The sequence below is a fragment of the Myxocyprinus asiaticus genome, chromosome 31 (genome assembly GCF_019703515.2).
Source record: "Myxocyprinus asiaticus isolate MX2 ecotype Aquarium Trade chromosome 31, UBuf_Myxa_2, whole genome shotgun sequence".
In the NCBI taxonomy this organism is placed as follows: Eukaryota; Metazoa; Chordata; class Actinopteri; order Cypriniformes; family Catostomidae; genus Myxocyprinus; species Myxocyprinus asiaticus.
This window is the reverse complement of record NC_059374.1, coordinates 36,264,442-36,288,457: the sequence shown is the minus strand read 5'-3', so window position 1 is coordinate 36,288,457 and position 24,016 is coordinate 36,264,442. Positions and strand designations below refer to the sequence as shown.

Genomic DNA, 24,016 nt, shown 5'->3' with positions numbered 1-24,016 from the left:
GTCTTTAGTTTGAGAAACAGACTCCTCACAGGTCCTAAACTAGCAGCTTCTAAATGCCAAAGACCTGCATTGCTACAAGAGGATTCTTGGACAAACAGAGCATTTTAAGAATGCAACATTTAGAGTATTTAAATAGAAATAGCAATTTGTAACATTCTAAATGTCTCTAAATTGTCTTTAAACTACATAATGTGCATTGTGACTGAAACACATTCCTATTTCAGGTTTATTCTCATTCACATATGTCCAAATATTTTGGCTATTAAGTTAACATACTGTACAAAACTAATATAATGCAATATCATAGTGGAGGAAATTTATCCTCTATGATATTGCAGCAATTATCCAGATATGGAATGAGATTATTAAGCAAACTGTTATCAACTCCTACATTCCAACTGAATAAAATAAGGCAACAGGAAACATTTCACACAGTGTTTGGTGTTTGATTCAATCACTAACAGTGGCTGTTCTGTATTTGTATTATTGTATTACAGTTGTAAGTCTTAATTAACATTATGGTTATTTAACATATTGAGATATTATTATTATTATTATTATTATTATTATGTAAATTGTAGCATTTGGTTACATTATGTTTTGTGATTTCTTATACCTTCTTTATAAAACATCCATGCCTTGCGCACTTTTGGCCTATTGTGGATGAAGCTTTTCAGAGAGATAAACAGCAGCACAGGGCAGGGAACTACAGTCCAACACCGTGAGCAAGAGTGTTACGTGCTAGGACAGTTTATTTTGAACAAGAGGGGGGAACGGTTATGGAATTTAACATGGGAGTACAATACCGATCTGATGCGGATTGATAGAAGCTGAAAGCCCATCTGTGCGTGCGATGGTGCGAGGAACCGGAAGGCGGGGAAAAAAATAATGTTCATTGAAAAGTCAAAAGAAGATCACAATGTATGTAACTGTAACTATATCAGATATTATTAATAAAACATGGGAACTCATTGCGTGGGCATTTTTTGCCCCCATATTTTGAATTTCGGGGATATTTTTGTCAATTTCGGTGGCATTTTTGCCCCGTGTCCCCGTTAATTTACGACACTATTGGCATTGTATCTTTCAGAGTATTTACAAATTTTGTTTTAGACATATAGCAGAAAGTAAACAAGATATATGTCAAAATACATTGTGTTAATGTTTGACAGTTAAAACATTGCCTACCTTAAAAACAAGTGAAGTTTGATCAGTGGTTAAAGGTGTTCACATGGTTCCCTCGTACCTGAATGAACGGCTCCTTTCCAGAATAAAATGAAATATGCAGAAAATCACAGTATTACAGTTCTTGTATAGTGACAGGGCAGAAAGTCTTGGAGAAACTAGAGAAGAGAGGACACCGACGGCAGTTTATGCAAGCTGCTGTGCTCACGATGCTGTGCCCTGCGAGCTTATGTCGTGCCGAACACAGCGTGTTTTAGTTTATAAACATATTTAGCGCTTAAAACTTGCTGATTTCTTCTTCCCAAAAATTCAGAAATATTATGAATTTTTTGTACTTTGTAACTGTGGTGAAAAATAACTCTAGCGAAGTTGAATACTTCATTTTTAATCAACTTAAGTAAAAGTACTATTATTTGTACTCAAAATGTACTCAAATACTTAAGATGTAACGAGAGTAGTTGTAATTTGTTACTCTCAACCTGACATATTTCCAGATGCATGGTGTAGTAAAGTGCAATTTTGGCATGTTTAAGAGATGATTTAGGTGTCTGGATCACAGTGAAGATGTACAGTCCCGGCAGGGTGTGCCAAATACAGTGGTCTGTGGCATCCTCTGCTATATAGCGCTCAGAATCGGCCCGCAAAATCACAAATTGCGCATTCAGATTGTGTTCTGCACACTTTTTGTGGGTGTGTTTACGCTGTTCTTTGATCTGCATAATTCCTTTAGTAAATGGGGCACTAAACCAGCCCAGAGAGCATGTGCTAATAATTAGCACATTAACCCGCTGCAATTAATTTTTAGTGAATTCCCCCATAGTGTTAAAAGCAACTTCTGACCTTTGAGCGTATCTGAGGCTGAGACAAAAGTTAGTGGGAAGTTGTTTTCATTTCAGTAATATTTAAAGATTTAGCCTACTGTATAAATGACACCCCACAGATGCAATAATATAGTATAGACTACTTTTATGGTGCTTTTTTTGTCCTTTTTGGAGCTTGACAGCCATGGTCACTATGAGCTGTCCGTGTATGGCAAAGAGCTGCATAAGATTCTTGAAAATTTCTCCTTTTGTGTTTAACAGAAACAATTGCATATTGTACAGTATTTACATTTGGGTTCACCTAAAAATTTAATTAAATTTTTTGGTGAACTATTACTTTAATTCACTCGAAACGTTTACTCATTAGATCAAACGCTACTGAAACCCTGTGTAAGCACATCTACACATACTATATGTGCATATTGAAAAACCGAGACCTAGCTTTATAGGCATCAGTGTTTGTTTTGTATACTATATATAATTAGAAAAGCCATGATTTGCTTTTATATGCAACTGTCTGACGCGTAATGCAATGTTCAATAGTTGAGGCTAAGCCTTAATTGAAATTACAGAAGATTACAATATATGAAATGTAACACACCGCCTGTGTAATTATGTCTAAATGTAATGTCAGACAGTAATGTCTCCAACCTGTACTTTTGTGACTCACTGATCTGGTAAAAAAAGGCTAAAAATATTTAAATTGTGGTTTTGAATTAGGTGGAGGTATAAGTAGAAATGTTCTTTTCTTTGATAGAGCCTCTGAAATCCCATTCTGTTAAAAAAATGGTCCAAGATCTTCTTTGAGACCTTGAAGGGAAAACAGAATAGTTGTGATTAAAATGGTAAAATGGATTAAAAGAGTGGTGTTTATTTTAACTACAAAGGGAGGAGAATAATTTAATATTATACATTGCATTAGCGTTGATACTTTCTGTTCCATGGCTGTAATTTAGTGATGCCTGCTACAGACTAAAAGTTAGATACTATGCTGCAGCCTAATCCCATGTCATTATCTTGTTCAAATAAGATGTCAAAGTGCCACATCAGGAATCTGAGCAGGGCACGTGTTTGACATGTCTTTCCTCTCCTATCTCTTCTTTTCAGGCTGCTGAAGGGAAGAGTGCGCTCGTGTACGAATGGCTGCAGCATTTAAATGTGCCATGCTGATTATTTTTCCACTGTGTTTATGTATTAATTTATGTAAACATTATGCTAATGTGTTTTTCGGCTTGTCGCCTGTGTCCAATCGCGCCCTTCTAGTTTGATGTGAGGTGACTGATGCAGCCTTGATGTGAAGTTGCAGCTTCTGTCGTTCGGGTGCACTGGATATTTATCACTGGCTCAAAAGAGGTGGTGGGGTTTGAAAAGTCTTGCCAGGGCTCTGGGGAGAGGCCTTTCAGGGAAATGTGTCTTAAAGTAGCTGACCCTTTTTTGTGTGCTACATTTAGTTTTTCACACTAAAGAGTCTCCAAGTAATCATAAGCTCTGAGAGGTATTTGAATACTGGCTGAAGCTCCGATCACATCAGAGGAACCTGATAAAAGTCCATACCGAGTATTTCTAGGGCTCAAGAGAAGCGTGAATGTTTGCTACCTAGTGTCGAACATTTTGAAGGAATAGTTCACCCAAAAATTTAAACACTGTCATTATTTAATCTCCCTCGTGTCATATCAAACCTGTATGCTGTTGTTTTTTCTGTGGAATACAAAAATAGAAACTTTTGAAGAATCAGTAAGCTGTTCTTTCCACATGATGGTTTGTAGTGACGAGGGCCTGTCAAGCTCCAAAAAAAGGCAAAAAAACACCAATCAGAACCATAAAAGTATAATAAAAGTAGTCCAGATGACTTGTGCATTATATTCCAAGTTTTCTGAAGTCATACACCAGCTTTGTGAAAATAAAATTAGTTTGTTACTCACTGATAATCTTGCCCTCCCCCTAAGTTTGGGTCAAGCTTGCGTTTGTGTCCAGAAGGGCAGCCTGATCTCATGAAAATTACTTGACTGGGATTCACATAATTTTTGCAAAATGATATAATATGGTTCATTATACATCACAACAGTTCCATGATGAAATGTCCACTGTGTGGCGCTAAAAGAGAGTTAAATTGGGGCCTAGGTAGCTCAGCGAGTAAAGATGCTGACTACCACCCCTGGAGTCACGAGTTCAAATCCAGGGCGTGCTGAGTGACTCCAGCCAGGTCCCCTAAGCAACCAAATTGGCCCAGTTGCTAGGGTGGGTAGAGTCACATGGGGTATCCTCTTCATGGTCGCTATAATGTGGTGCTCGCTCTCGGTGGGGCGCGTGGTGAGTTGTGCGTGGATGCCCCGGAGAATAGCGTGAAGCCACCACATGCGCTATGTCTCCGCGGTAACGCTCAACAAGCCACGTGATAAGATCTGAAATTGACTGTCTCAGATGCTGAGGCAACTGAGATTCATCCTCCGCCACCCGGATTGAGGCGAGTCACTACTCCACCATGAGGACTTAGAGCGCATTGGGAATTGGGCATTCCAAAAATTGAGAAAAAAAAAAAGAAAAAAGAAAAAAAAAGAGAGTTACATTTTCTCCCAAACAGACAAGGGGTTTTAAGGTTAATACTCTATAAAGTTTGAAATCTTTAAAACTGACCTCCCTACCCTTAACCTTAAACTATCCGATAGTGTTATAAATTCAAGTGTGAGATGAAAAACGTAATTGGTGAAGCTGCCACGTAATTTTTTATGGCGCTTTTATGACACTTTCGGCTCATATGTCATCTTGCGTGCTCTTCTGGACATGTTTTGGTGTTATTAGATAGCATTGTGTGAGGAACAGAACACAAAAGGTGTTTATGAATTGATAATCTGCCATTGTACTCATGATTTGTGTGAAAGTAAATAAAAGTTATTGTTGTAGCAACTCTTGTGTTTATTTCAGCAGGAAACTGATGCAATATATACAACAAGCCATGTAAAAATCATTTAGCAAAAATGTAAGTATAGTAAGTGAAAAGCTATTGTTTTTCACAAGTCATGGACTACTTTTATGATGCTTTTTTTTTTTTAGAGCTTGACAGACCCTGGTCACTATGAACTGCCGTTATATGGCGTAACGATTCTTCAAAAATGTTACTTTTGTGTTCCACTGACAAAATGACAGCAAAGTTTGGAATTACGTGAGTGTGAGTTCCGTCATTGTTTGTTCATTTTAGGTGAACTTTTCCTTAAAATTTCAAACCACTTATGAATACTGTATCATCTTGCCTTAATTAGGTATGATATCTCTCACCCAGTATCCACAATTTCATTCCTGATTTTACACAACGGGGTCGTCAGAGAGTCAGCATCAGTATTCTGTCCCATTAAATCATGTTTATGACAGGTACAAGCCAACCCCATTCCAAAGAATGATCTGCAGATTGTCACACAAATCATAATGCCTCAGCCCAACTGTTGAGGAAAGAGGCGTCTTTCATAGCCCAACTATTATTGTTCTGGGTGAATATTAGCTGAAGGTGTATTGACAGATAAGAAAACAGCAGAGGGATGTGAAATGCCTTCATACCTTCATTTTCCCTGCTCTTCTTCTCACAGAGGAGAGATTTAATTCTCTGTAATTACTTTATTGACTCATTTGCGGAGCCGAATTGGCTCCAATCTGTCATCAATAAAACATACACAGAGATGAGGAACAGCACAGCCATGCTTAAGTACAACATCATAGTGGGAGGCAAATGCTGCTTCCACAGAGAGAATTTCATGGCATCTCCGGTAATTCACCATCCACATGTGACATTCTTACGTAATGCAAAAGGGTGTCTCTTCAATTTTGGGCAATTTCATGTCACAAGGGTTGAATTTTATTAAAACCATTTTGTTATAACAAGGTCAAATTAAAACTGACTTCATTATTTATTTTATGGTACATCTCAAATGCATTTTATGTATACATTTTATTGTTTTAGCCTTGTCCCAGACCCAGATTTTCAATACTAAACTGTGGACATTCATTATAAAAATACATATAATTACATATTAAAAAATATGATAATCTAAACAAAGAGTGAAATACACTTAAACCAATTCAGTATTTATTGTGAAAAATTTTCCAGTTTTTCAAAAATTACGACTATCCCACATTTGTGGCGCCTTTTCCACCACAACAACAATTTGGCCCCTAATAATGTTTCAAAAGTTAGTAGGCTGTACTTGTTAATCAAGTCAACAAATATGTCAGTGAAGAGCATTCTTGGGAAGCAATATTTACTTTAGGATACCAAAAAAAATAAAATATATATATATATATATATATATATATATATATATATATATATATATATATATATATATATATATATATGAAATTAGTCAAATATTTTATTTCAAAAAAGAAAAAATGTCATTTTCATCACCACAGAATTCTATTAAACATAATACAGAATTTGAGATGTGGTGGGAATGACACTGTGGTGAGAATTTTCTTGACTTTCAGAATAAATGACACAAATTACATAAATAACCTGTGATACATGCCCATACACTGTTGGACATTGTTAGCAATCAAGTCCACAATGCTAAATGTGCCCGGAGTTGAAGGAAAAAACCCATATCTGTATTTCTTCATAGGAATTACTCAACATAATTCATAGCCTTTGCCAAACTGTCTCCTCACATGTTAATATATAGACACTGGCCCCACTTTAAAAAAAAGGATAAATGTTATTTTTGTGTGCCAGAAATAATATTATATATTTTCTTTCTTTTTATATTTTCTGTACCAAAACATTAAAAACGAGCTTATATTAATAATTACTAATTACCAATTATTACTGATTGATTTATAATTTTTATCCCATCTTACTTATGCTTTCAAGACTATCGAAGAATAACAAGGCTAGGTTATTACTGCACTTTTGACAAAACCTCATCTACAAGCCAGCTAGACAGTTACTGTACCTTGGTGATAGTTAATATCAGCATAATTTTGCAACAACGATGATCAATACAAAACAGAGATCTGAATGTTTACGTTTGTTAAGCACAGAAACACATTTAGAAGATCAGCTAATGTAAGATGTAGAGACAGTGTAGAACTGACCCGACAGGGCAAGTAACACTTCCAACAACTAGCCTGAAACTCTCTTACACTGGCCCCAGCCCAGTGGGCCATCCTTAAAGGGATAGTTCAACCAAAATTTTCAATTCTCTGCTCATTTACTCATCCTCAAGCCATCCCAGATGTATATGACTTTCTTTTCTGCTGAATACCCATTTAAGACTTTTAGAAAAATTTCTCTGCTCTGTAGGTCCACACAATGCAAGTTCATTGCACCCCCAGAACTTTGAAGGTTCAAAAATAACATAAAGGCAGCATTAAAGTAATCCATAAGATCCCAGTGGTTTAATCAATGTATTCTTAATCGACATGATAGGTGTGGGTGAGAAACAGATAAATATTTAAGTCCTTTTTTCTAAAAATCTCCACCTTAACTTTCACATTCTTTTTCTTTTGTTTTTTGCAATTCACATTCTTTGTGCACATCGCCACCTACTGGGCAGGGAGAAGAATTTTATTGTAAAAAAGTATTTTTTTTGTGTTCAGCAGAAGAAAGAAAGTCATACACATCTGGGACGGCATGAGAGTGAGTAAATGATTATTTTTTATTTTTTGGTATTTTTTTGGTGAACTACCCCTTTAATGTTGAGCCCTGGTATAAAATTAGAACTAAAACACATGTAACAATGTCCCCCAATATATATTTTGCAAACGTGTGAAAAACTAAATATACTGAAAAACTAAAAAGTGATAAAGTGAACAAAAAAACAACATTTAAATAAAATAAAAAATGTTAACTAAACTCAATTAAAAAGAGAAGCTGAAAATAGAATAGAAAATTAAAACTATTAAAAAATCACAACTATAATAATCCTGGATATCTTGTGTCAGATATTTTTACTGCATTAGTTAAAGGAGCCTGTGGGGAAAAAAAAAAAGTCCTAACCTTCACTTACCTCACATTACTTTCTTCTGTTGTCTCTCTCTCTTTGTAGGTGTGTGTGGGTAGCAGGCTTTCAAGACAGAGCCACATAATGTGACTTCAGTGTGCTGAAGTGTGAAGTGCTGAGGGCCTCAGGGGCCGTGCAATGGGAAAAAGATGGGTTGCTCCTGGGACCTCACAGATCGCTTCTTGGCTATCCACGCTACAGCATGACAGGAGACCAGCAAAGAGGTGAGAACTCAGAGGGATGGACATACTCGCACGCGGTGATTAAAAACAAACGTTCACGAGTTGTCGGGATGTTTGCTGTCACGTTGTTTGATGTGCTTGAGCGAGCAGGTGTCTCCAGAGAACAGGAGCATGTGAAACTGTTCTCAGAACAGTGTTACAGTACAGTTTCTAAAGTCAGGTGAATTTTTTTAAACCAAAGCATTTATTTATTTAATGTGTGAATCTCACGAAAATATGTCCTGGTCACAAGAGATTATGTTTTGCATAAAGAAAGATAAAGATTTGCATTGTGATGTTGATTTTTATTCACAATTAAGCACTTTTTCCTCCCATATTCTCATTATAGGAAGGATTCTCATAAGTGTAATGCAGTAATTCACATTAATATTCTCAGTGTTAATTCTATTTAGATTATCATTACTGTAATAAAGTATTTGCAATAATATTCTCAATGGAGATTCTCACTATATTCTCATTACTGTAATACAATAATTTACTGTAATGTTCTAAATTGTGAAAAGGATGTCCCTGCAAATACTTAGGATGTGTAACTTTGACTTGTGACTCAGCTTTTTATCTAAAAGTAACTTGGCAGATTTTATTTTTGTTTTTTTAAACACAGCTGACTTTGAGGCAAATGTTCCTATGTTTTCAATGTTATTTTCATGATTTCTACATGCTGTAAAATAAAAAGCAGCAATTAATCAATTTCCTGATATCTCTTTATGGTCTTGCCCTTTTTAGGGTTAGATCCTCATTACTGTAATACAGTAATTTAAAGTAATATTCTTAATGGATATTCATAGATTATCAGTACTAAATAGATTCACAATAATATTTTCAATGGTGATTCTCATTAAATTCACATTACTGTAATGCAGTAATTTACAGTAATATACTCAATGGAGATTCTCATTAGATTCTCATTACTGTATGTAAAACAGTAATTTCAGAAATGTTCTCAATGGAGATTCTCATTTGATTCTCAGTAATGTAATGCAGTAATTTACAGTAATATTCTCTGATGATTCTGATTAGTTTCTTATTAATGAAAAACAATATTTTACAGAAATATTCTCAATGGTGATTCTCATTAGACTGTCATTAATGTAATACAGTATTTTACAGAAATATTCTCAATAGTGATTCTTATTAAATTCTCATTACTGTAATACAGTAATTTACTGTAATATTCTCACTGATGATTCTCATTAGATTCTCATTCATGTAAAAGAGTATTTTACAGAAATATTCTCAGTGGTGATTTTCATTAGATTCTCATTAATGTAATGCAGTAATTTACAGTCATATGCTCAATGGTGATTCTCATTAAATTGTCATTACTGTAATACAGTAATTTACAGTAATTTTCTCAATGGTGATTCACATTAGATTCCCATTACTGTAATACAGTAATTTACAGTAATGTTTGCAATTGTGATTCTCATTAGATTGTCATTAATGTAATACAGTAATTTATAGTAATTTTATCAATGGCAATTCTCATTACTGTAATGCAGTAATTTACAGTAAGTTTCTCAATGACGATTCTCATTACTGTAATGCAGTAATTTACAGTAATATTCTCAATGGCAATTCTCATTAGATTCTCATTAATGTAATACAGCAATTTACATTAATTTTTTCAATGGGGATTCTCATCAGATTCCCATTAATGTAATGCAGTAATTTAAAGTAATTTTCTTAATGGTGATTCTCATTAATGTAATACAGTAATTAACAATAATTTTCTCAATGATGATTCTCATTAGATTCTCATTAATATAATGCAGTAATTTACAGTAGTTTTTTCAATGGTGATTCTCATTAGATTCTCATTACTGTAATGCAGTAATTTACAGTAATTTTCTCAGTGGCTATTCTCATTAGATTCTCATTACTGTAATGCAGTAATTTACAGTAATTTTATCAATGGTGATTCTCATTAATGTAATACAGAAATTTACAGTAGTATTCTCAATGGCGATTCTCAGTCAATTTACATTACTGTAATACAGTAATTTATAGTAAATGTCTCAATGGCGATTCTCATTAGATTCTCATTAATGTAATACATTATTTTACAATAATATTCTCAATAGTGATGCTCATTAAATTCATATTACTGCAATGCAGTAATTTACAGTAATATTTTCAATGGCGATTGTCATTAGATTATCAGTACTGTAATACAGTATTTTACAGAAATATTTTCAATGGTGATTCTCATTAAATTCTCATTACTGTAATGCAATAATTTACAGTCATATTCTCAATAGTGATTCTCATTAAATTCTCATCAATTTAATACATTATTTTACAATAATATTCTCAATATAGATTCTTATTAGATTCTCATTAATGTAAAACAGTAGTTAACAGTAATGTTCTCAATGGAGATTCTCATTAGATTCTCATTACTTTATTACAGTATTTTACAATATTATTCTCATTATATTCTCATTTCTGTAATACTGTATTTTACAATAATATTTCTCAGTAGTGATTGTCATTAAATTCTCATTAATTTAATACAGTATTTTTCAATAATGTTCTCAATGGTGATTCTCAATTAATTCTCATTACTGTTATATACTGTATTTTAAAATAATATGCTCAAATAATGATTCTCATTCAATTCTAATTTCTGTAATACAGTAATTTACAATAATATTCTAAATTGGATTTCTCATTAGAATTCACATTACTGTAAATCAATAATTTACATTAATATTCACAGTTGTGATTCCACTATGTAACACAATTTTTGTTCCTGGGTAGTAAGTGTTATTTCCTAATTGTTTATGCCTCAAAAGTATAGAAAATGGCTATTATTCCCCACAGACTTTGCTTTTGTGACCAGGACAGTGATATTTTGAAATGTACCTATTTCCAGTGAGAAAACTGGCGAATTTGTGTCTTTTCGTTCACATAAAGTCAGAAAACATATGAATCCAAATTAACATGTATTTATACTAAAGTAATACAAAAATGACTACAAAAGATTTAGAATTAGTAGTTTTTCGAGATTTATGATTATACTGTAAATCACTTTCACGAATCAGCCCCCAAATGTAGTCTCCCATCATGTTCTCGTTATACTGTCCTTGGTAGCATCATTCAAAGTCCAGTATATCCTGGTGGAAGCGCTCGCCTTGCTCCTCCGAGTATGCTCCCATGTTCTCCTTGAATTTATCAAGATGATCATCAAGGATATGGACTTTGAAGGATATCCTACAGCCATTGTGTTCTTCACCAGAGTCTCAACCAGCTCCACATAGTTTTCGATCTTGTGATTGCCCAGGAAGCCCCGAACCACTGCGACAAAGCTGTTCCAAGCCACTTTCTCCTTACTAGTGAGCTTCTTGGAGAATTCATTGCACTCCAGGATCTTCTTTATCTGTGGTCCGACGAAGACACCGGTTTTGACCTTTGCCTCAGACAGCTTAGGGAAGAAGTCTTGAAGGTACTTGAAGGCTGCCGACTCCTTATCTAGAGTTCTGACAAATTGTTTCATAAGGCCCAATTTGATGTGCAGTGGTGGCATCAGCACCTTCCGGGGGTCCACCAGTGGCTCCCACTTGACGTTGTTCCTCCCCACAGAGAACGCGGTCCGCTGTGGCCAGTCCCGCCTGTGATAGTGCACCTTGGTGTCCCTGCTGTCCCAAAGGCAAAGATAGCAGGGAAACTTGGTAAACCCGCCTTGGAGACCCATCAGGAATGCCACCATTTTGAAGTCTCCTATGACCTCCCAGCCGTACTCATCATACTTCAAGGCGTCCAGCAAGGTCTTGATGCTGTTGTAATCCTCTCTGAAGTGCACCGAGTGAGCCAGGGGAAGAGATGGGTATTTGTTACCATTATGGAGCAGCATGGCTTTGAGGCTCCTGGATGAGCTGTCAATGAAGAGGTGCCACTCATTCTGGTTACAGGCGATTCTGATTGCCTCGAACAGACTGGTCACATTGTGGCAGAAGCACAGCCCATCTTGACGGGTGAAGAAGCTGGAAAAAGGTTGGTGACGCTTCCTCTGATCTGCGACTTGCACATTTTCATCCGACAAGTTCCACTGCTTGAGCCTAGATGACAAAAGCTCGGCACTGGACTTGGTGAGATCAAGATGTCTAATCAAGTCATTGAGGTCTTTTTGGTTGGGGTAGTATGGGTTTCTCTCCTCAGCTCCACCTCTGAAACTGTCATCTGGATCTACAACGTCTTCCTCGCTCTCTGACTTGCTGCTCTCTTCTATAGACGGCTGCTCTCTCTCCAGAGGAGTGGGTATGGGGAGCTCATGGCAGTGTTGCACCAGGGGCGATGGATGAAGGAAGGTCCGGATACGTGATAACAGGTGCATTCTTGCCAGTCCAACGTTTGGAAGGGTCCATCATGCAGAAGTAGGAGTTGCTTGAGTGGTCAGTGGGTTCTCGCCAAATTCTTGGGATAGCGAACTTCATGGCTCTCTTTTCCACTCTATACCATCCTACAAAAATACATTTATTTCACCCATGACTAATGTATAAGAGATTCTCGCAACATTTTTCATATATGATATATTTTTTTCAATAACATTGAAAATTGTAAAACATTTTAAAATTAAAATCTTTTACAATTTTAAAAATTTTATCAAATTTATAGCATAAAATTCCAAGCAACAATTGTCCATCTTACCTTCCAGAGTTTTTTTGCAGTGCTCGCATGTGAAATGAGGAGCCCAGGGTTTGTCTTGATCCCTGACAGGAATGCCGAAATATGCCTTGTAGACCTCACACATCTTAGCAGATGCTTCCACGGAGTACTTTTTCGCTCTTGTCTTGATAAATTGGCTGTAGACATAGCAAAATGCGTCTGCCGGTTGCTTGCAGCCACTTGTATCCACTTAGGTAGCTGGAACTAAACTGAACTGGTGGGCTTAAGGCCCCTGTATTTATACTACTATTTATATTACTGGAAAGTTCTAGAAAGTTCTAGAAGTTACTCCAAGTTTACTCAGCACTGAGTCTATCTGGAATGTTCTGGAAAATAGGTAAATTTCAAAATATCACTGTCCTGGTCACAAAAGCAAAGTTTGTGGGGAATAATAGCCATTTTCTATACTTTTGAGGCATAAGCAATTAGGAAATAACACTTACTAACCAGGAAACAAAAAATAAAAAATAAAAATTTGTTACACGGTGTTCTCATTAGATTCTCAATACTGTAAAACAGTATTTTTATTTTACTATATTACACAAAAATAATGTTACGCAGTGATTTTTTTTTAATAAATTAAAGGCAGTACAACAAACTACCTCTTGGACTTCTATTTAAATAATATACAGTATCTTGTAATATTTCCTGTTGTATAGCTTGTATTTGTAATATGTGTATATTTTTTATGTCATTTATATGTAATTTTGTTTATGAAATTAATGTCTTAATGGTTCTAAAAATAGGCTTTATTTTCTTTAAGAAAAATATAATATATTAAATTATATATATATATATATATATATATATATATATATATATATATATATATATATATATATATATATATATATACATACAGTACTGTGCAAAAGTCTTAGGCACATAAGATGTTTCACAAAAGCATTTGTCTTAAGATGGTTATCTTCAGCTTTAGTGTGTCAATAGAAAAATATAAATGTTAGACTCCAAAACATTCCTTTTGCAAATAGAAAAGATTAGAATAGAAGAACAGGGAGCCCTGCAACAGATGCCATGGCCCCCACAATGCCCCCCACTGAACATCGTGTCTGTCTGAGATTACATATAGAGACAGAAGCAACTGAGACAGCCTACGTAGATAGAAGAACTGTGGCGAATTCTCCAAGAAGCTTGGAACATCCTATCTGCCAACAACCAAGAAAAACTGTGTCCAGGTGTACCTAGGAGAATTGGTGCTGTTTTAAAGTCAAAGGTGGTCACACCGAATATTAATTTAGCTTTTTTTTATGTTTATGGGACTTTGTATGACATTAAGTGATAAATGAAAACTATTTATGTCATTATTTTTGAAGACATCCTCACTATGCAACATTTTTCACAAGTGCCTAAAACTTTTGCATATATATATATATATATATATATATATATATATATATATATATATATATATATATATATATTATTATTATTATTATTATTATTATTATTATTATTATTATTATTAGTATTAGTATTATTATTATTTAATTTTGGGGTGAAGTATGACCCGGACATGTTCATGTTCATTCAGCCTAATAGATTGTTGTCTTGGGTAAATGCAGTGATGTGTATCCATAAAGAAAACCTGCTTTCAATTGCCCCCGCAACCATTTTCCTTAGGGTGAAATATTATGAGTATGAATTATTAGAAACAATTCTTCTTATAATCTGCATTTGTGCATAATAGCCTCAGTCTCAATTTCTAGTTTAGATGCATTCTTGCTAATCAAAATGTGCTCTGCTTTCTTAAAAACAGCTTAATAAGATGCTATCAAAGGGGTTATAATTTAAGCACTGGAGAGATTTAAAGAAATTAGCTTTTTTGAGTGAGAGGAATGCAGTACCCCCCTTTTCCCCTCCAAATAAGATAAGAATCAGCACTGAAATATTGCTATTTTTTTACCATCTACTGAGAGTAAATTGAGATTATTGTGCAGTGTGCTGAGACACTGAATAACTTGGCTGGGCCAGCGTGCATTGTCTATATAAAAAAGCCAATTAAAAGACAATACTAAACAAGGCCTGAGCATCTGCTGCTCTCTCTGTAGGACAAAAGCTGCTCTCCGGAATTGCATGAGAGGCAGTTTGTGCCAAATCCAAGTGCAACCATTTAAAAATGCTTACGCTTTTTACTGCTAATCTTTTTTTTTTGCCACCAGGCATTGATACTACGACAGATAAAGAGTGCCATGTAAGGGACAAATAATATCATAAAAATACATGCTGAAAGCATCTTTAATGTTAACCCTGTAAACCCTAATCTGATGCCTACCCACACAAATTCGCACAAATGCTGTGACAAGTAATAGGTGTGCACACATACACACTCTGATACACACTCACAGACATTCAAAAAGGAAATGAGTGAGAGAACAGGCCACAGTCTCCATTGGCATTTCAATTCTGGTTGTCAGAGTCATAATTATTGGACTCCTTCAAATACATGCTCGCAAACAGGCCACCACAGCAACACCACTGCGACGTGTACTGAGTGCAATTTGAAGAGAGTGGATAATCATTAATGATTTGAAAGTGGTTTTCTTTCCTTCTATGATCACATTGATCTGAAAATTGCTGCTGCTTGGTGTTAATTATCCTGCCATACTGGCTGAAACTTATTTTTTCAGTCCTGGAAGTTGTCATATCAAGATACTATTTTCTGCGTTTTAGTTTCCTTCAGAGGAAAAGAAATGGAAAAAAGAGGAAAGAAAAATGTTCAAAGCTTGAACAACTTGCATATACTAAAACAGCCTTTAATCCTCACAAAATGGTAGTTGAACAAACAACCCCTTGGTGCCACAATATTCTGCTAGTAAATAACACACTAGCATCTTGCACACAAAGGAATGATGTTTAAGGACAGCATCAAATAAGATTAATGACTTTCCTCTCTCAACAGGGCTGGTAGCTAATTGGCGATATTAACTTGGGATTGCATACACATTTAGCATGGGCATTTGACAATTGAATTTAAAGAAGCATTTGAAAATATCATATTTCCAAATAAACATTAATGGTGGGATTCTCTTGAAATAAACTTGTCCAAAATCCACACTAATCAGCCAATAAAATAAAGGAATATTATGGGTTAAATACAGCTCTATCATTAAACTGATTACTACTTTTGACTTGTCTGTTTGTACAAACAAGCAAAGTAACACTTTTGCAGTAATGCACTTACATTAGCTGCTTTTCCACAATCGGGCGAGCCAGGGCTATCAACTGGCCAGCCGGGGCCAATAGCCTCGGACCTCGAGCCACAAGACCAAAATCAATCTGCGATCCCACCATCGGGCCAATAACTCTGCAGCGTTGCCCAAAAACCCACCCTTAATATGCCGCTGCGGTGTCAACGTCACACACCCCGCCCATTTCACAAGCAAGAGGGAAGCTCAAGCTGAGGTATCATGTTATCTAGTTAACTAGAATATTGAATTTATATATCGAATGTAAACAGCAAGATAAGTTAGCGTTGACAACTCGCCGACTGTAACTGCCAAGGTGTCCCGAATGATCTCTCCACTAACAGTGGGACGATGTCCCAGCACACCGTCTATGAATGTTCATCGAACCATGGAAAGTAATTTATTTGGGCATCGCTTTGTCCATTCGGCATTTAACGGATTTGTACTGTGCCTGCATTTTTTTTTTCTCTCTCTAACCTGTATTGTTGACTAACCTGGGAAGGTCTGTGAATTTCCACCTTTGACATTGAATCCGCCTCAATACCCAGTTGGCCGTGTTTGGCCCAAAGGTGATCGGCGGGCCAATGGCCATTGACCGCTGGCCCTGAGAAAGCCCCTAGGAGGCACGATGAAGCCCCGGAAGTGACAGTGGGAATGCAACTGGCCCTGGCACGCACTAGCACTCCCTCGTTTGGTCCGATAGTGGAAACGCGGCTAATGGATGTCTATGGGGCCAGCGTTCTGGAGGGTTTAAAAGCAGAAATGTTTTTGTTTATTTTTGTTGAGCACTTGAATTATTCAGTAAAAAAGCATGTGTTTTTTTTTTTTTTTTTAAGCTGGGATATCTTTTCTAGGTGAATGAACTTAGATCTAGAAAAGTACCAACATTACCAAAGTAATTCTTTTGGGTGGAATTTGCTCCATGTAAAACGTGTTTTTCGAAAGTTACAGTTTACCAGCTTTAAATGGTCATGACATGAGTTGAAAGAATGGATATAACTTTGTTCAGGTTGCTAAGTGATCACACATTCTATGTTTGTTGGCCATACTTTTAAAACAGTGCGATAATTGTCTATTTTTACATTTTATCCCAGTGCTGTACAGTCACCCCATAGACTGACTTTTGTACTTGTATTACTATAGACAAATTTTGTAATTTTTGCAAACTGAGTAACAAATTGAAGTAGTTTACTGTAGTAACCAACAGGTGGTTTCAATAGAGTTAAAGTTATAATCAACCCGGAACATTCCTTATATGCAGTCGAATGACTAAACAGGTCCATTCAGTTTCTTTGTGTGGGGACAATAAATCTTTGAAACATCAAATTGATTTCATTTTACTTTTTCTCCTCCTCATACTTCTGTTCTTTGTCTACTTCTCTTTTTTACACCAAAGGACAGTACCACCTTCAGATTCTGAATGTAAACTTGGAAGATGATGCCCCCTACGAGTGCCAAGTGGGCTGTTCTACGAGCAGCCATGCCAATGTGTCCTGTACAGCCTGGCTCAATGTGCAGAGTAAGCAAAACCATCTTATACCACTGAGCAAAGGAGGTGGTGGAAGGTGGGAGGGGGTGGTGCAAATGGGAAAAAGAAGCACGCAGGACAACTTTAGCCATGACAGATCGCTTAACCAAGCCCGCAAATGGCTGCACACACACTGAAAAGGTGACACGCAGTGGCAAACTTAAGCCTGTCACTACTGCCACATTCAGGGTACTAATGAGCCATGGAGTCTCTCTGCAGTATGAAGAGAATTCCTTGTGCTGCACTTCAGATAAAATCTGCAAAGTTATATAAAAACCGTGAATGAAGTGTGTGTGAAAAACGTGTATGTGTAATTAGCGTAACCAAACAGAATTGCAAGAATAATTGCTGTTTTCAAACATATTTCACAAAACTCCCCCATCTTCCATTGGTTGTTCAAACAGGTCGAGCCAATCCCAGCCAGATGCTCAAACTGAGGAATGTTTTGATGCTGTATTACACTTTTAGGTGAAATCAACCTACAATCGGCTTACTCAATCGGCTTACAAAAAATTATTTTAATAGAAAAGTTACACACATCATCTTTGAGTTGAATGCTGCTGTGGTTTTACAGAGATATATACAAAGGTCTAGTTTGAAAAGAGCAAAAAAGTTTCTTCCCATGAGTTTGAGTTCATGATCAATGCAATGTTTCACTTCTGTGTCGTATCGGTTTGTGACTTGGCCGGGATTCTTTTTATGTTGTATGAACCTTTGAGGCTGAATCACCCTTGAGAACACCCCAAGGACATTCCTAAGACATCAAAGTAAGAGAGTTTGACTTTGTGTAAATGTCGATGGTAGTTAAAGGTATATTTTGAACAAGTGTTCTTTCCAATCAGAATTCAGTTCAATTCTAGCATGATAATTCCTTATACAATCAAGCTATGATTATAGAGCGCAACAGTGCCTGCCTACTTTTTCATCCGTCTTGGTTCCGGAAGTGTTTTTCAAAATCTTTTTTTCCATAGGGATTTCATAAAATTCTTCATAAAATAATTTTAAGCCATGAACCAAACCAAACAGCTCTTAGGTGAATAACTACAAACTTTGATTTGAAGCAAAAAAGTATTTGAAAAAAAGACAAAGGTACAAGACTGTGTAGTTAACGTCTTTCACGAGGGCATGAACTGCATGAAGCATTTCGAATTACATATTTGAATTAAAAACATAGAAAAAAAACTTTTAATTAAAAGTTGTTGATTTATAAGTTCAGAAACAATAGAAACCAATCAGCCACAACATTAAAACCAAATGCCTAATATTGTGTAGCTACCCCTCATGCCGCCAAAACAGCGCAAACCTGCATCTCAGAATAGCATTCTGAGAGTGGTTATCTGAGTTACCATAGACTTTGTCAGTTTGAACCAGTCTGGCCATTCTCTGTTTCCTCTCTCATCAACAAGGCATTTCCGTCTAGCACCAACAATCATGCCATGGTTGAAATCACTGAGATCACATTTTTTCCCCATGGTTGATGTGAACATTAACTGAAGCTCCTGACCCATATCTTCATGATGTTATACACTGCACTGCTGCTACACGATTGGCAGATTGGATAATCGCATGGATGATTGTTGATGCCAGACGGGCTGGTTTGAGCACAACAGTCTCTAGAATTTACTCTGAATGGTGCCAAAAACAATAAACATCCAGTGCGCAGCAGTTCTATGTACAGAAACATCTTGTTGATGAGAGAGGTCAACAGAGAATGGCCAGACTGGTTTGAACTGACAAAGTCTATGGTAACTCAGATAACAGCTCTGTACAATTGTGGTGAGAAGAATAGCATCTCAGAATGCTAATCTGATATGCGGGTTGGTGCTGTTTTGGTGGCACGAGGGAGACCTACACAATATTAGGCAGGTGGTTTTAATGTTGTGGCTGATCGGTGTATAGAACTCCTAATGTACATTTTATACATAAGTAAAGTTTAAGCTTAATACATAGCATTTGTTTAGAACAAACCTTAATCAGAATGTTTTAGGAATATCAGTTCTGCCTTGCATACTTTAAAACTATTTCACAAAAAGTAAGGGGGTACAAAGTTAGACATTTCAAAAATGAATGGTTGCCACATCCCTGATTTTAGCAGTATTTCCTGTCCATGGTTGCTGTGATGGGGAGGAGGGCGTGGCTGGGCCATAATCAGTTGATCAGTGGGAGAGCGAGATAAGGGGCAGCCAGAGACGCCGGTTCGAGATAGAGAGAAGCACCTGGCTGCGTTGCATGTGTGTCTGTTTATGTTTGTTTTAATTTGAGTTTCTCATTAAAACTTTGTTTACTGTTCAGCCGGTTCCCGCCTCCTCCTTGCCCATCCTTATACTGTTACAGTTGCTATTTCATCAATCACTTTTTAGTTAGTGTTTGTTTATTTATTTATTGTTTATTTGCTTGTTTAACGTACCTCTCAAGATTAATCTGCAGCACTCTCAAGAGAGATGAATGCTACAGAGCATGTTCACTGGCCCACGTCACATCACCGAATGGTCTATCATTCCTTCACTCTCCCAGTCACGCTCTCTAATACTTCCTTAATCCTTCCTGTTTCACACTCTCTTTCTCTTTTCCAGCCTTTCTCTCCCAATTTATCTCTCTCTCTTGCTCAATCTCTCTTTCAGTCTCTGTCTCTTGCTTTTCCTCCATCTATTCTACCTCCCATGGTGGGAGCCGGCCCATATGTCTAAGGCAGGGGGTCTTGAAAGCCCCTTTTCTTCACCAGTCATCAAGTATTCACTTCCTCTTCTGTCCCAGAGTTGTGTGTGTGTGTGTGTGTAATAGAGGATGGTTGCTGTGGCGACTGCTTTTCTTTTGCTTGGGTAGGCAGCAGGTTTTATTGACAGCAATGAAAAAGAAAAAGGACAAGACAGTGAAGATATTTTTGGGTGTAATAGAATCTCTATTTCACACACATACACAAACATAGATGCCGCTGCATCAACAGCAGGTCTCAGTCACACAATTATAACTATTAACAGATGTATTTGTATTGTGTGTGTTTTTATGTTTATGCGTACGATGCATGTAAATAGCTTTTGCTGGGTGTTGGCATATGTATATAAGATATTAAAGGAATAATTTACCCTCCAATCATTTACTCACTCTTTCCTAACCCATATTTCCTAATCTTTGTTCCATAGAACACAAAAGGAGTTATTTATAGCAGAATGTCCAAGCTGCTCTGCTTCATACAAAGAAAGTGAATGGTGACCATGACTGTTAGGCAAGATTTTCAGTGAATTTGAGTTATTAGGTGCTTTTAGGTGCTTTTTTGTCCCTTTTAGAGCTTGACAGCCCCAGGCCTCTTCAACTTTCATTGTATGGAAAAGAGCAGCATAAGCATTTTTCAAAATATCACCTTTTATGGTAACACTTTACAATGAGGTTGTGTTCGTTAACAATAGTAAATGCATCAAGTAATCATGAACAATATAATTTTTAAAGTATTGAGTAATCTTGGTTAATGTTAATTTAGGAAAATACAATTGTTCATTGGTAGTTCATAAAGCATTGACTAATATTAATTTATGCAAATGTGAATTTTAAAAAGGTTAAGATTAATAAGTGTACTAAAAGTATTGTTCATCATTAGTGCATGTTGACTAAGGTAATTAACTAATGTTAATGAATACCTTATTGTATAGTGTTTCCCCTTTTTTGGTCCACCAAAGAAAGAAAGGGTTTTCAACATCATTAGAGTGAGTAAATACTGACAGAATTTTGATTATGAAATAGACATTTGCAAATTTGAGTACTGAAGGCAGCAGTATTTCCCATCCATTACCTCACCATCGCACCCGTTCGGCATTGGATTTTTTGCTGTGTCTGCTTCTAATCTACCTCAGTAAATCCAATCCAAATGGCATAATGTCTTTATAGAGGGGAGTGGTGAGGCAGAGGAAAAAGGAAAGAAAGACAGGGCGAGAGACTAAAAGATGAGGCAGGGTCTTAATTTGATTCCCTATGTCCATGTGATATGTTTTATAATGGCCTAATTCAAGATGAATCACCCTTGCCTTGCTAGAATCTAAGAGCGTGGCCACAGCATCAATAGCCATCTCCACAGGCACTACTGAGAAGCATTTTGACTCCTCAGTGTGTGTGTTTGTGTGTTTTTCTTCTTTGTCGCACATAGACAGCTGTAGCTTTAAGTGGCACCTTATAATCTTGAATGATCAGGCAGTCATATCTTCTTGACTAGCCATTCTAGCAAAACCATTGTAAGCATTTCGCAAATAGCATTTGATCAGGTTCAAATACTCCCTGTTGCCTCCACTTTTTATCTCTATCAAATAGTTGTATAGTAATAACCCATTTATAAATGTGAGACATTAATGATTTGTATAATGATATTTAACATATTTGCCTAACATAGTTACTTAAGTTTTAAGCACATAGAAACACATCTTTGAGCCATGGATTTGTAATTTTTTAGTCAATCCTGGACACTTGGTGGCTACTTGCTCATGAGTCATGAAATACCACATTTAAACTTTGACGAGCACATTTTTCTTCCCTGAGCTCACATATTTCATATTCACCTTATTCACCGCTGCCCCTTTTCAGTGCTCCACTCTTCCGGATTTTGTCATCTGACTTCCTGTTTGTATTGAAGCTACTGAGAAGAGTTGATCAAAATGGATTACATGTGGGAGCACAGAAAATATAATTTTCATTTCATGCACCACCCCCATTGTTTAATTGAATATCTCGGCCTCTCAGTGGACTTGAAGCTCAATCTAGGAAAGCTCAATCTGTCATAAGAAAGCTGAGATCCTCCCCTTTGCAATGATGTATACTATTTTATCATCAATAGTTGAAAACATACACTCACTGAGCACTTTATTAGGAAAGCTGTGGTCTTCATAAAGTGCCAGACGTGGTCTTCTGCCATCTGCCTCAGGGTTCAACGTGTTGTGCATTCTGATATGCTATTCTGCTCACAACAATTGTACAGAGTGTTTATCAGAGTTACCGTAGCCTTGCTGTCAGCTCGAACCAGTCTGGCCATTCTCTGTTGACCTCTCTCATCAACAAGGTGTTTTCTTCCGCAGAACCGCAGCTCACTGGATGTTTTTTGTTTTTGGCACCATTCTGAGTAAACTCTAGAGACTGTTGTGTGTGAAAATCCCAGGACATCAGCAGTTATAGAAATACTCAAACCAACCTGTCAGGCAACAACAATCATGCCAGGGTCGAAATCACTGAGATCACATTTTTCCCCATCCTGATAGTTGATGTTAACATTAACTGAAGCTCCTGACTTGTATCTACATAATTTTATGCATTGCACTGCTGACACATGTAGCGAATTTGGTAGTATAAATGTACACGGGATGGGTTAAAGTGCCCGCGTACCTCCATCATTATATGTAGGGAAACAGTATGTGTGAGCTAGGAATTAAATTAAACTGTCCTTATTCTACATTATTATGTAATGAAATTTATAATGGAATTAGTCGCGTTCGACAACCATTATAAATTAGATAAATGACAAATAACTAGATTATTTGTCTGAATAAAATTCTCCACCATTAAAATCGTAATACAACGTCTCGTTGTATCCGCTCACAATTTCTATTGTAAGGAATTAGCTTTAATAAGGGAATTATGATTAATTCTCATATTGGAGTAAAATTATTCTCATGGCTTATTGAAAATAATATTACACATATTTAGGTACAGCTTTGAAGCAAAATCTTTTAAAAACAGGGATGAGATTATCAAAATATACCACAGTCAAATTATCTTTAAAAGGGGAATATGAATAATTAATCATAACTCGTTATAATCAATTATAAATATTTGGATCAGTTAATAGAATTAACTTAATGTAGCTGAATTAACATTACAATAAATTAATCTGTTCGTCCAGCGAGCACTCAGTATTGATCATCTATCAACTCTCAGAAAGGATATTTTTCGTGGCCACAGAAAAATAACTCTTTCTTAGCATGTAGCTGTGATCAAATCGTAAAATTGACATTGATTTACAAGCAGACCAGAATCAACTTGCAAGAATGTACACAAAGGCTTTATTTAACTAAATCATGAACACATAACTAATCTAAACAAACACACACACACAAATCACGCATACATGGGAAATTAAAAAGTGAAAGTGAATGAAACTGGAACACATTAGGGGAATGAAGCTATGAAAAGAGTCATTTAACCATCTGAAAGAACCATCAGTTTTTTACTTCAAAGCACCTTTGTTAACATAGGGGTTCACAGCTTAATACTAAACCTCTGTTTAGTTAGTTAATTGTACGATACTTGCAATGTCTTTGCTGTTGAGTGAGAGCCCGGATGCAGTCTCAGGAGAAAGTCTTGATGGTTCCTTGAGTCCATGGTGTTGAAGTTGCAATCAATT

General features: G+C 36.3%; 1 pseudogene; it reads left to right on the top strand.

Annotated features, from left to right (window-relative positions):
* Positions 1–5,674: 5,674 nt before the first annotated feature.
* The window catches only part of LOC127422176 (nephrin-like), a 111,747-nt pseudogene continuing 93,405 nt past the window's right edge, over positions 5,675–24,016 (top strand).